This window comes from Hevea brasiliensis, chromosome 3 (assembly GCF_030052815.1).
Source record: "Hevea brasiliensis isolate MT/VB/25A 57/8 chromosome 3, ASM3005281v1, whole genome shotgun sequence".
Classification (NCBI taxonomy): Eukaryota; Viridiplantae; Streptophyta; class Magnoliopsida; order Malpighiales; family Euphorbiaceae; genus Hevea; species Hevea brasiliensis.
In genome coordinates, this window is record NC_079495.1 from 267600 (window position 1) to 282920 (window position 15321).

Consider the following 15321-nt stretch of genomic DNA (forward strand, 5'->3'; position numbering starts at 1 on the left):
GACCTTTTAACGGGGAGTTTTTGACTCACCCGACCTGTAAACACAATATATAATCAATTGGGGAGCTCAGCTCACCCTCCACATACTCATAATAACATAACGTCAAATGGGAGCTCAGTTCTCTCATCTCGTCCAACATACATGCACATAATAAGTTTACAGGTCCAACATGGCAAATTAAATAAATATTTCTAACATATGTGGAAACTCTAGGAGTTAATAGAATTATACAAATATTACAGACATTAATAGACTAATAGACGACCTGCGAAGAAAAAAATCAGGTTAACCACAACAATAATCTTTTTGTAGCCTGAAAAAATAATGAACAGGAGTGAGCGTTCGACTTAGAGAGTAAAATATTAATTTTAACCATAATCTCTATAGCTATCTAAAGTTAATACACCATGTGGAGTGAAATGCAACATCGTAATAAATTTCATACAAATCACATCAAAAAGGCAATTTGGAGCACTCACACACCCAACACTGTCAAACAATACATATATGGGAGCTGATCCCTTATACAGCTCTCTTAATCCAACCTCTGCCAGCGAAGATCTCAAGCCGGACTTTCACTTAATAAACCAAATACGGGGTCCCAGCAAAGAACTCAAGCCTTGTCTACCCCGAAGGATCGGGTCTCAGCGAAGATCTCAAGCTGTGTCTACCCGTCCTATCCATATCCAACACTATATCGCACGCAAGCCAACGCACGCACACTGCTTCAAATTACCACAAACAACATCCATGGCACTTTAACAGTTGTGAATGCAATATAAAACGTGCCTATTGTTTAACTATATAGATACATACATATAAGTGATGCATGGACATATTTGAACATATAATAATATCGAAATTACAATTAAAATTAATATTTTACTCACAGACTCAATCGAAGCCACTGTGGCGGCTGGGCGGAGAAGGAAGGCTGTCCCGGCTCACCTGAAAATTTTTAGTACAATTATTTAGTACATTTGACTAAATACAAGCTAAGAAAAAGACCAAAGATGTCATAAGTCGTGCCGAAAATCCTGCAGAGTCTCTCCTATTCCTAGGACTTACCCAACCTGCAAAAGGGCTCAAACGCACTTCTATATCCACAAATCATACACTCACAACTCAATCACATCACACAGCCCCTCCTGGACCCATCCAAACAGTCATCAATCATAATATGTAAAATTACAGTTTAGTCCTCATAATTTAACCCTTTTGCAAAAACTACCCAAATGAGTTCTAAAAATTCTAAAACTTTGCCCTGCGGTCCTTAGCATCATTACTAAGCTAATGCAAAAGGAATTATAATTTTCTGAGTTACCACGAATATTTTATGAATTTTTAATCCAATTCAAGCACTAGAAAATTATGAAAAAGTAAGGTTCAGGTTTACCTATGCCGATTTTGACTCCTGGGATGCCTTCGGGACGTCTGACAATGGTGGGGTAGCCAAAATCTCGATCCAATTCTAAGACTTTTTCAGTAGCCTGTCTATCTGGCCGAAAATTTGCAAACCTGGGCAACCGTCGAATTTCTGCGAATTGAAGGTACCTACACGAAGCCCACAACACGGGAGTTAGTCCAAAATTTTTAGGAAATTTTCTAAGCTCATTTAGTGCTCGAAAAAATACTACGAAGTTTCGTGGGACCCACAAAAAAACGGTATTGAAAAATTTTGAAATTTATATTTCCGCGAAGCTCTCGACGAGTGGAGTGCTCTGGTACTCTCGGTTTTCTCGTAGGGTTCACGGTTTGCGAGAAATCTAGCCCAAAAATTGAAATTGGCTAAAACTTTCCAGACAAAAATTGGGCAAACCGTTTGATGGATTTTGGTGTTCTTGGTGTCTATGGAAAGCTCTCGAGGTGTAGATGAGTTTAGACACAAGACCCGGCCCAAAAGGTGGCCGGATCGGCCGAATTTTGGTCGGAAAGCCGAAACGGTGCGCATGGGCAGGTGGGTTTTCGTACGCGTTTTTTGGCTGCCTGGGATGTCGGCCGACCGTGGGGAGGCACTGGGGCAGCGCGCCAGCGAGATGGGGAGGGCTGGGTGGCGGCGGCGCAGCGTGGGGAGGAGGGAGGAGAGAGAATGAGAGAGAGAGAAAGGGCGACGGGAACACGCGGGGGAGAAGAAAAAGGAGAAGAAGATCGGTCCGATTCAATCAGTCCGATCCGGTCTGGTTTGATTCGACCGGTTTGATTCAAGAAATAAAATTTTTGTATTTTTACTCTGCCTTAGGATAAAAAACGAGGCCTAAAAATTTTGAAAAAAATTCTAGAAAACTCAGAAAAATTCGTAGAGTCCAAATATATTTTTAGTTTTGTCACGTGGTATTTAAATTAATTTTTAAAAATTATCAAAGTTTTATATTTTCGAAAAATCGAACTCGATTTATAAAATCTAAAAAATTTCAAATAATTTTCTAGAATTTAAATAAAATAAAATATTAATATTACTCACAAAATAATAAATTTAAAAATTAGGGGTGTTACACAACCTCAACAGCACCTATAATAGCTTCCAAAACGACATTGGTTTTCTTAATGAAAGTGCCAATATAGTGATGCCGAGTTCAGTTTCTCTAGGCTTGAGTTCAAGTAGAGCCCACTCGCTGGAACTGTGCAGTTCTATGAACTTACGTCTTATGTTAAAAGAACCCATCTATCTGGCCATCGAGGATTGAGGCATGGGAGAGAGCGAGAAAGGCACCAGCTTTTTAACTGAAAGGAGAGAAGAAAGGGGGTAGAGGTAGATATTTTTTTATTGTTAAAATGTCACATGACAGTGAGAAACTTTTTTTTATATATATAGTTTTTATTTCACATAGGCATATCTACGTTAACAACTGGCCGGAGTACATATCGAAAAGTAGCCAGAGAGACTTTGTGCAATACTCACCATTTTCTGATGTTAGGATATCTATCCTTGACGGAATATTCTGATGACAATCAAAACTTCACTAACAAGGGAGTGGTGGTAAAATGTGATAATATGTTTATCTATGTGTGTTTAAGATGTTTAAAATCTATTTAAAAATGAAAAATATTTTAAAGATTTTATCCCCTAAAAGTTTTTAAGTGTTTATTTTAGGCAGAAGAAATTTTGGTAACCGAATGATGGACTTTCGACAGCCAAAGTCCTTTTATAGTTCAAATGGCCATTTGGATAGAATGGACTCTGGCAGTCAGAACTAAGGCTTCCAACAGCCGAATGTCCCTTGGCTATCAAGGGTATAAAAGGGATCAAAGCTCGTTTTTCTGTAAAAACACTTAGGTTTTCTCTTCTTCTCTCTTTCTCAACTGTTGAAGCATACAAGGAGCTCTTTGAAGAGATTGCCTTGGGTTTTTCAAGATCTGGAGGTGGATTTTTTCATTTAGAAGTTTAAAAGAGTAAATTCAAACTTTGGGGCTTTGATTTCAACTTGGAAATTCTGGAAATTCCCAGGTTTGGCTGCCAAAAACCATAGGTTTAGCGGTCAAAGCATGCAGTTTCTCGAAATATCTAGAAAATTTCTAGGTTCAGCAGCCGAAGTCCAAGACTTCGGTAGTCGCAGTCAGCACTAGACAAAAGGGCTATCCAAAGCCTAAGACTTCAGTAGCCAAAGTTCAGGACTTCGGTAGCCAAAGTGGGTTCTACCTGACTTTTTCTCTCTTCTTTTCTAAGGTTTCAATCCTAAGAGCTTAGAATAAAATGTTTATGATGTGTATAGAGTTTTAGAACCTTGTATTACTTTCCAGGGTCTGATTTCATAAGATTGGGCTTGAGGGACTTGAAAGGTTAAGAATCTGAGTATAGCTACCATTCGAGTTAGGTGGTTGATGGGCTTCAAGAGGTGAGTAACTCTAGTAACTCTAACCTTAATAAAATTTAACTATTTAAATTTAATTTGTAATCATCCACATGCATCATGTCATATATATTTAGGATGTATGTATCTAGAATATGAAGATATTGTATAATTGCATAATTGTTGTTAGTGCATTAACGGATGATGGATGGCCCACTAACTGTCACACCTTACCCCTCCGTAAGACATAACATGATCCCGTAGAATACTTAATGAACTACCGAAATTCACCTGCCGATAACTCATTAAGTACCCTACAAGGGATTTTAAAACGATTTTCTTATATTTTGGAAGTGGTGAGCATTTTAGTGAGAATTAAAAATCATTTATTCAAGCTTAAATACTAGTAAAAATTTTGTCCATTTTAAATTTTGCCGCAATTTTTATAAAAATTTTGACAGAGTTCTGTTTGAAAACTGGAGTAAACAGTTCTTCAATTACCTAAAAAAAACACTTCCAAAAATATTTCACAACTCCCAACCTTCAATAACTCAATCAACTCAGTTCAACACACTTCAAAATAATTTCACAATACAAAACAAGATTTCTCATCTCAAATTATTTAATATCTCCATTCACAAGCATAAAATGAGAAATTCATAAATACAAATATTAAATTTACAGAAAAAAATCCAAAAAATATTATTACAATTTATTTACAACTGCTCAACTACATTGATACATACAACATTTTTATATTTACATCAAAATTATCTACAAGGGTATAAAATAATACCCGTACAAAAGCTTGATGTGATCTTCAACTCAAGATGTGACTCACTCTGCTTGCTTTTTGCTCTTATCTGCGACAGCAAAATAAGCCATCGCTGAGTATAAAAATACTCAATGGTGCACAATAAAAATTTAAAATGCCATAAATAAATCATTCATTGCCAAACATACTTTAAATATTTCTCAATCACATTTCACAAATAGCTAAGTTCATAATAACACCATTTTGTCAAATAATCTATTAAACACAGTTTAGTCAAACAATTTCATAAACACAGTGTTGCCAAGTCATACACAACTTAAGCCATGACACAAAATTTCCGATCAATACCGCGTTGTACACCACGACAAAGCAATCTCAACCCCATTAATAAAAATCAATGAGGGAGGTGGCTAGCTAGCTAATAAGTACTCATTCGATCTACAACCTCAACTGGCAAGCCAGAGAGGGAGGAAAATAAACGATCTCAACCCCATAAATGGAGGAGGAATAATAAGTAACTGTCATGCTAAGTGTGAATCAAAAATCCATTTCAAACATTTCATTCAAATATTGCATACAAAAATCAAATCAATTTCCAAAGTTACAATTTGATCACAAGGTGGCAACACAAAAGTTCATAAATTCATAATGCGTGCTAAATTAATTTTTCAAGGGTAAAATGCTTAAATAGGGTTTATTGTGCACAAACCTCAAACGAGTCGTCCCTTAGCCTCGACTCGGTTCCTCGGGTTCCTTCCCGATATTCTTTTCAACTAAAACACACAATTTTACAATGTTTCAGTACTATAACTTAACATAAATCCAAAATAAATTTAGCTTCACAATTACCTAGCTCTAACGTGCTAAATTCAACTTTCTTTAAATTTTGTGTTTCGGGTTACTATTTACTGCACTATTCAAGTCAAATAGTTGACTTTCTAAGGCTTAATAGGTATGGGAATTCCAACTTCACCCACATACCACATTTTGGTCACTAAACTTGTTGGTTTTGGCCATTTTCTCAAAGCTTAGGTCATTTTGGCAAAATTGTCAATTTTCGGTTTTGGTGCTCCGAAGTTGCACTGTTCCATTAGTCAATCTAATGTTGGAATTTGGCAAAACTTACTTCATAGAAAATGTTCCTTATTGTCTTAAGTGTATTCTCATTTTTGGATCACCCCAATCGAAGTTTTTAAGCTCAAGTTATAGCCAAAAATCTGATTCTTGCTCACGCAATCGCTCATACTGCAACTATGGTTCTGGCAGGTTTTTGATCCAACTTTGTTCAGTAATTTGATCAAGTTAAGTTCATAATTTGGTCTAACTTTATTCATATGAAATGTTCTACTATGTCTTAGGTTTCCATCGGTTTAAGAATCACCTAAATCAGAGTTTTCTAGAGAGAGTTATAGCCATTCAAACATTACTGCTCAAATGGCAATCCTGCAGTTTTGCAGGTACAGTAACTCAACTTTGCTCAATAATTTGAATGGGTTAATGGCGTAATTTAGGTTGGTGTTCTTTATGAAAGTTTTAGATCTATATCTTATCTAATTGCTGGTAAAATTTCAGGTCAATTTAACCTGTCTAGCTCGAATTATGACCAAATGAACAGTTACTGTTCATTTGGTCAGTTTGGTACAATGGCAGCCTGCTCTCATTTCACTTTGGTCAATTGGTTCACCAAGTTTTGGTCAGTTTTTGGGCATGGTTCCCTAATGAAAATTGTGCCCTTTTATGTCTATTTTCATCCCTAATTGGTGGCATATCAATTGGGCTTGTAAAATTCCCGTTTTGGTCCTTCAAAGTAGGTTTGGTCATGCTGCCAGCAGCATGACCATTTGACCTACGAATTTGACTCCCATTCTAAAAATTCCCACACATTTCCTTTGGTTATTATTGGCCATTTTTCAGTCCACAATTGGTCAAAGATATCATTTATGCATTTCTCCAAAATTTGCCTCTAACCCTAGGCCTCCAAACCCTAATTTCACTACTTTGTTGCAATTAATCACACTTAATGGTTTTAATGCTAATCATTCAACTAAGGAAGGTTTCTAAACTCATTCAAACCCATTAAATTCATGCAATTCATACTCCCTTCAAGCTGGCCGAAAATTCAGTTTGTCCTTCCCCCATATTTGTTTCATTTAATCAAGTTCTAAGCTCACTTTCACAACTAATTATGCACTTAAAGAAGTAAAATTGAAAGTTAACATACTAACCTTTCTTAAATCCTCCAAACCCTAACTTTAACTCTTATTTCTTCTTGTAATTCTTCTTCCTAAGTTGCAATAACAAGCTCTAGTGAAGTTTTTATGAGGGTTATTAAGGTTGAGTAAGGAGAAATTAAGCTTAGTGTAAGCTTAAAGAAAGAGCTTCCATGGGGGATTGAGGGAAGGAAGTGGGGCGGCAAGTTGGGAAGGGAGAAGACTAAAATGAATTTTTTTTTTCTTTATTTTCTTTTATCTAATGTTGGCTTAAAGAAGACCAAAAATTCCAAATTAATAAGTAACTTAATTAATTTCTTTATGACATCATTCATAATGTCATCACCTTTGACTTTTTCATCTTCTTCTTTTCTTTTTTTTTTCTATTTATTTTTTTCTATTAGTTCTTTAATTTAATTCCCGATTTCGAAATTTTCTTTTCTCTGATTTTATTTGACAGTTAGGTCAGGAGTCAGCTCTCGGGGTCAATTGACTAAATTGCCCCTCGCCGGTTCATCCCGGTTTGCAAATAATTTCATATTTCTTAGGCTCACGACCTAATTATTTGACCGACTTAGCTTCTTTTCGTGATTTTCTTTTTCCACTGTTTTCATAAGGGTCCTAAGGACATGGCGTCACTTTTTACGGTTCAAATTTGAGTTTAAAATGACTTCGCGATGCGTTCTGAGGAGGTCACTCATCGCTGTGACTCTCGGCTCGTTTAACCTCTTATGTTCTGTTTTTCTTATTATAGTTAACTAATTAAACATTACTAATTATTTGTGTTTATGGCTTCTCAAGTTGTCTTAAGTGTGACCCTAATCCCATTAATTGTCCGGACTGACACCGGTCACCGGAACAGTGAAATATACCAGGCTATACCAATAGGGGTGTTACACTAACTCTTCCCATGTTTATGACTATGCTTTGTATGTTATGGATCCATAAGTAAATCCCAAGGGGAGATCTTTACGATGCCCTGTCAGGGGAGATCTCTGAGTTACCCTGGGTGCATGATACACGTCATGTTTTAAGTAAAAAACCTGATGAGCCTCTATATGAGCCGGACACTTTGGATTCGGGGAGTTATTAGTGACAAGTCCATCCTATGTGAATGTTTATGATGTGAAAAACTCATTCGAATGATGCATTGCATATGTATAAAATGAATGATATAAGTAATATTGGTTAGTTTACTCACTGAGTTTACGTAAGCTTATCCCTTTCCCCTAACCCCCAAATGTAGGTTTGTAGGATTAGAAGAGTTTGATGGAGAGAGAGCATTACGGTAACTTTAGAGCTTTACTTCATGTATGATGTATGGATAGATGGACATGTAATATGTGAATGGACAGTACTGTGCTGGTAATAATAGAAAATTAGAACATGTAATATTTTAAGTATGAATGATGATGTTTATGTTTATGTTTTAAGTATGAATGACGATGTTTATGTTTATGTTAACTCTTTTGGAAGTGTATATATTAAACCATTACGCTTTAATGCTTATTTATGTTAAGGTTCAATTTATGAATTACTTTTATGTTAAGGATGTTTATGTTTGAATGAAAAGACTAAGATGTAATGGTTTGTTATGTGTTTGAGTATTGATAGTACAGATGATAAAGATATGTTCATAGGTTTTAGGCTTGCTATGAGTTTCAAAAGTCTTAAGTTGACTCAATCCCTAGTGCCGATAACGATCCCTCACTTTGGGTTGTGTTCAATTGTAGTTTGAGTACTTTTGTAATACAAATTGAAGTTCAAAAATGGTGCTGATACAAACCTCAAACTTAAGGATGATGAATGAAAATTAAACCTATCCTCCAAAAACAAAGCAAGAGAATTGTCTAACTCAAGCCTTGATTAGAGCCTTAGAGGGTAATAAAGGGGTTGAATTTAGTTTTCTTTAAACATAAAAGAAAGATTTTTCTTCTCATATAGAGATACAAATCTCACACTCAAATAATTAGATTAAATATGTTACGAAGGGCAGTCAATAAATACTAGGAGTGTAATTTATTTTTTCTAAACAAATCTCCTTAAATTAAGATGGGAGATATAATTTACCTAATCAAAGTCAGAATTATAAGAAACACAATATGATATTGAAGTTTTTAGAAAAATCTCAATACTGTAGCACTTATTGATATTTTTCATTGAAGACTCTTAAACCTTTATCTCAAATCTTCAAACTTAGATTTTGATTATCTATTTTATAATGAACCAACTTCACAAGATAATTTTTCTTAGCTTCTTTAATTGGATGGAACTTTACATCAATTTACTCGACTCTCTCATCCTTGATAATGACTTCAGCTTGCTTAGCTAAAAACTTTTGAACCAAATGATCTTATTTGCTGTTGAGGCATTAACTATATTTTGTAGCCTTGACATTTGAAAAATTTAGGGCTAGTTTATACGTCTTGATTTTCTGGTCTATTATAGCAAATATCCAATTTGAACTTTTAACATCGGAAATAGGACCACAAACAACTACATTGCATTGCTTTTTTTACCCTTAACACTTATGGAATCTAGATCTTTTATGCATCGGATTTTTTTTTTTTTTTTTTTTTTTGTCATTTTAAACTTTCCCAATCAACTATCTTATCAATTTCAATACTGCATACATCAGATTTCACATTTAAAGTAAAGTTATTGTTATCAACCAAAATAAATAAATAAAGCTATTGTTTTTCAATCTCGCTTTTGTGATTTTACAGCCATGTAGATTTCGAATTCTCTTTTGAGAGGCCTAGATTCTTGATATACTAACAGCAGATGTAAAGCAGAGGGTGGCGAGAAGGTAAGGAACTAAGTTAGGAATACAAGACATGTTACCTGTTTAAGAGGGTTAACTATAGGAGGTGCATAACTCTGGTTCATAACTCGATGAGTAAGAGGACTTAGGAAGAGTGTAATTTCTATTGTTGAGATTGGGGCTTGGGAAAGACTACAATAACAATTTGGTGACTATAACAAATTGCTTTGGCTGTTTGATCATGAGGGCGCTATTCTAACTGTATTACCAAAAGAAACTAGGGACTTTGCGACACTTGGGATTGAGGAATATTGTGTTCAAACTGATTTGAGAGAAAAAAAAAAAAAAAAAAAAAGAATTTGTTGTCCCTTGTGGCAACCTAAGGGGAGGTGTAATTGGGTTTTAATTGAAAATTTAAAGGCTAGGAGGAAATTTTTGAGGAAAATGCACAAGAAAAGGAAGAACTGAAAGAACATAAGGAATTTTATAGAGGTTCAGTTATCCCAAGCTTACGTACTCTCCTCAAGGCCCTCCTTGAGAGTTAACTCAACTATAATTCTTCTTTGAGTGGAGAATAGACCCCTTACAAATACTATAAAGGCAAACCCTTGCTCTTTTACAATCCTTTACACTCAAAAGCAATTTAATACTCTATCATACTCAAGTAACAATAAATGCTCGTAACAACTTTGAATAAACTCTCTGAACCAAAGAATTACAGCTTAACACAAAGCTCTCAAGAATTAATTATGGTAGCTCAATTTCTATATATAGAAAATGATTAAATTTTTAAAACTCAACAAATTCTCAAAGAAATGATTGTTGTAACTTCCCTCCGATCATAAACAGTCTCTATTTATAGTTTTCACAAGAAAATGACCGTTGGATTTGCATTAAATGCAAATATAGCCGTTCAATTACCCAAAACCCCATTTTATCGAGTTGCAGAAATCCAGGTTTGGCTATTAAAGTCTTTTACTTCAACTGCCGAAGGTTGGGGGGCCAAAAATCAACATTTAAAAATTGAACTTCGGCTGCTGAAGTTCCCAGCTTCGGCTGCCGAAGTGCTCTGGACAAAAGGCACTTAAATTTTAAAAACTCATAACTTTTTGACTCAAACTTAGATTTTCAATCCGTTTAAACAATTAGAAAGCTAATTTGATAAACTTTTCAATGAAAACACTTTAAAAAACAAATGTAAATTTCACAAAAACTGAAAATTTCATTTTACCCCTCCTGGTTAAGAAGAGTAAAAAATAGAGACACTAAGAAAATTTAGAGAAATCTATACTTGAGCTAATAAAACTAACTATTTAAGATTCACAAGATGAAAATAATTTACATTGTAGTATCTGCTTGATCTGTGCTTTAATTTCTTGCTTTCTTTCAATCTTAATTTGAAGCAATTTTTCAATTTTGAACTTGGGACCTACAATCTTAACACAAACACTTTTAAGATAAATCAGTAGCATACTAATTATTTATTATCATCAAAAATATGGATTAAGAACCCTAGGTCTAACAGAATATTCTCATTAAAAGAATCTTCTCATTGATTAATACTGAAGAAAACAGAAAAGAATGTCTTTATATGCAAAGCCACTAAACTAACTACAATAAAATGGTGTAGTATAAATAACCTTATAAACACACCCCCTCAAGATGGGGTTTAAATAAATTCAAAAACCCCATCTTGCTAACTAAATGCTGGTGTTGTTGCCTGCTGAGAGCCTTAGTCAATAAATCTGCTACTTGCTCTTTTAAAGGAATAAATTTTGTTCTGATAATACCTTCTTGAATTTTGTCTCTCATAATGTGGTAATCAAGTTCTATGTGCTTTGTATGCTCATGAAAAAGGGGATTATGAGCTATATGTATTGCAGCCTTGTTATCACAATGAATGCTTGCTGGTGCTACAACTTCAACTCCAAGTTCCTGAATTAATCTCTGCAGCCATATTATTTCACAAGTTGAATCTGCCAGAGACCTATATTCTACTTCTGCTGAAGATCTGGATATAGTGTCTTGTCTCTTTGTTTTCCAAGAAATCATAGATTTCCTAATGAAAACACAATAACCAGTTGTGGACCTTCAAGTCATTAGACAGCTAGCCCAATCTGAATCATAATAAGCTTCTGACTTTAGCTCACTTGTTGCAGACATGAATACCCCTTGTCTTGGTGTCCCTTTCAAATATTTTAGTACTTTGAATGGGGTTCAAGATGAGGTTTTCTAGGAGCATGCATGAACTGGCTCAAGGTTTGCACTGCAAATGATATGTCTAGCTTGGTTACTGTGAGATAAATGAGCCTTCCCACAAGTCTCTGAAATTTTACAATATCTTCAAGTAACACCATGCTCATTATCAAGTTTTAAATTTTGCTCCATAGGCGTATGAGCTGGCCCAGCTGCTGTTAAACCTGTGTCTGCTAGTAACTCCAATGTGTACTTCCTATGAGATATACATATTCCAGCAAAGGACCTGGCTATCTGTAAGCGTAAAAGATATTTCAAATCTCCTAGATCTTTCAACAAATTATTGCTTCAATTCCAAAATGATGTCATCCATACACACCAAGATAACAAAAGACCTGATTTTGTGTTTTTTGTGAACAAAGAGTAATTACATTTGGACTACACAACACCATTAGCTAAAATAGCTGTGGATAGCTTCTGAAACCATTGCCTACTAGCTTGTTTCAAACCATATAAACATTTTTGCAACTGGCACACTAATTCCACCCTCCCTTCTCCGAATAAGAGCCTGGAGGTAAAGACATACGCATTTTTTTTACATAAATCTCCATTCAAGAAAGCATTATTCACATCCATTTGAACTAAAGACCAACCCTTAACAACTGCAATAGCTAACAAAGTTCTGACTGGTGGACATTTTAGCAACTAGAGAAAATGTCTCATGAAAATCTATTCCTTCTTTTTATGTTTAACCCTTGGCGACTAAACAAGCCTTATACCTCTCAACAGTCCCATCACTTCTATGCTTAATTTTGTAGACCCATCTACACCCTATAGTTGTCTTCCCAGGGGAAAGAGTAATCAAGGTCCGAGTCCCTTTCCTTTCCAAGGAAGCAAGTTCATCTTGCATTGCCTCAATCCATTTTGGAATAGAAATAGCTTCAGCATAAGTACATGGTTTCATAATCAATATGACTAAGAAAAACTTGATATGAGGGTTTAACATTGGTTGAAGTATAAAATGAAGAAAGAGAATATGAGAATGAGAATTGAGAAGAGAATTGGAACCTGAACTTAGGTGCAGATTGAGAAGCAACCACATTACAAGTATAGTCATTGAGCCAAATTGGAGGTTTAGAGTCTCATTAACCTTTTTAAAGGCAAAGATGGCTCTGGAATGCTGGAATTATTTTCTAATACATTGGACTAAGAATGAACTAAAGAATCAGAAGAAACAGAATATTCAGCAGAATTATTGGCAGGCATAACAAAATCAAATGGAATTTACATGAGACAAAGGATCATAAAGAACAAGAAAATCAACGACAGGAAAAGAAAGAATAGGTTCAAATGATGCAGAAACAGATTGAAATGGAAAAATGGTTTCATGAAATTTCACTTTTCTAGAAACAAATGTATGATGATTAGCTAAATCGTATAACAAATACCCTTTTTATGTAAGAGGATATCCCATGAAAACACACTTGCTAGCTCTAGGAGCAAACTAATCTTTATGACAATGTGTAGCAGTAGCATAGCACAAGTAACCTATGACCTTCATATGGGACAAATTACGTGGATGACCATAAAGTTGTTCAAAAGAAGTTTTGTTATGCAAAATAGGAGTGGGCAATCTATTTAATATGTATGTGGTTGCAAGGATGCAAACCCCACCCCTAAAAAAAAAAAGGGTAAGGAAGCTTGAAATTTAAGGGCTCTAACAATCTCAAGAATATGACTGTTTCCTTTCAACCACACCATTTTGTTGTGGTGTGTAAGTACAAGAAGTTTCACGAATAATATCTAAGGCTTGAAAATGAGTAACTAAGTCTTTACATAGAAACTCGGGTCCATTCTTTAAACAGTAGTTTGATGTTGATTTTGGACCATGGCAAGGAAATTTTTTACATGAATTAAGACTTCAAACTTGCATTTCATCAAAATAGTCCATGTTCCTCTTGAAAAATCATCTACAATAGTTAGGAAAAATTTGACACCAATCCTACAAGAGGCTTTGTATGGACCCCAAATATCTAGATGAATCAAATCAAATTTATAAGAACTAAAAGTAGAACTATTAAGAAAAGGAATTCAAGCTTGCCTGGCATAAGCACAAATGTCACGCACACTTTAATTATCAATGAAATTGGGAAACAAAAATTTGAGTTTTTTGATTTGAAAGATGGCCTAGCCTAGCACGCCACAAGAGAAAATGGTCTACACAAGGCTTAGCAACGGATTTATTTGAGCTATTTACATTGGAAAACAAAGAGATAGCAGAGATAATAGCAAAAGGAACGGTAGAAAATGATGTGCATAGACTATACATGCCATGTTCCTGATTACCAATCCCCAGAATTCTCTCCTTGTTCAGGTCCTGTATCATACAGTAATCAGGAAAAAATTGAACAAAATAATGAAGATTTTTAGTTAGTTGACTAACAGAAATCAAATTGAATTGAAATTTGGGACTATACAAATCATCATAAAGGGTAAGAGTCGAAGTCAATTGAGTAGTTCCTTTATACGTAATGGGGGCAAGAGTACCATCAGGAAGTTTAACAGTGGATTGAGGTATGGAAATAGGGTGCTTTGAGGGTATCAAAATTATGTGTTATGTGGTTGGACTCTCCACTATCTATAATCCAAATATGGATGATATTGGAAAATGTTAAGGTGTGAACTATACCTGCCATGTGAACCTCCTGAGAATACCCTGAAGACTCTCCACCATTGAGAGACTGCAAATAGGACATCAGTCGTTGGATTTGTGCTTGGGTAAACTATGGTGCATGGGTGGTTCCAATACTTGCACTGTCAGCATCAACACTAGAAGTATCGGAGGCAGTAATCTATGTTGCTTTTGCTTTGACTGGAGCAGTACCTCTTTTAGCATTATTAAACTTGAAACGAACTGTATATCCCACCAATTTAAAACATGTATCCTTCTTGTGACCTATGGACTGACCGCAAAGGTTGCAGGTGCTGAATTGACAGATTGTGTACTAGAATACACTTTTCTCTGTGATTCTTCTTGAACCAATTTACCGTACAGCTGATTTACTGTAGGTAAAGGATCCATCAAAAGAATTTGACTCCTCACTTGACTATAAGTTTCATTGAGTCCCATAAGAAATTCCATCCATTAATCAAATTCAGTAGAAACTAAAGTCAACTCATGTAATTCATTCCAAATCTTCTGAAGTTTAGAGTAATATACTGCAATAGAATCATTGCCCTGAATAAGCATATGAATTTCTTACTTCAGCTGAAAAATTTTTGTAGCATTATTACCAAAAAATACCTTTGAGAAAGCTCTTTCCAAATATCAGAAGCATATGGCAAATGGATGATTGTATCTGCTATTTCTTTGGACACTGCACTAATCAACCATGACTTGACAATTGCATCTCCTCCACAGAGAACATAATGGATCAGATGCATCAACAGGTTTAACAGAACCATCTAAAATTCCTATGTTGTTCTTAGCCTCCAAAGCAACAATCATAAATTGTTTCCAAGAACTAAAATTCTCAGGTCCTTCTAATACATGCGAAAAAAGCTTAAAACCAGGTGTTCAAAAGGAAG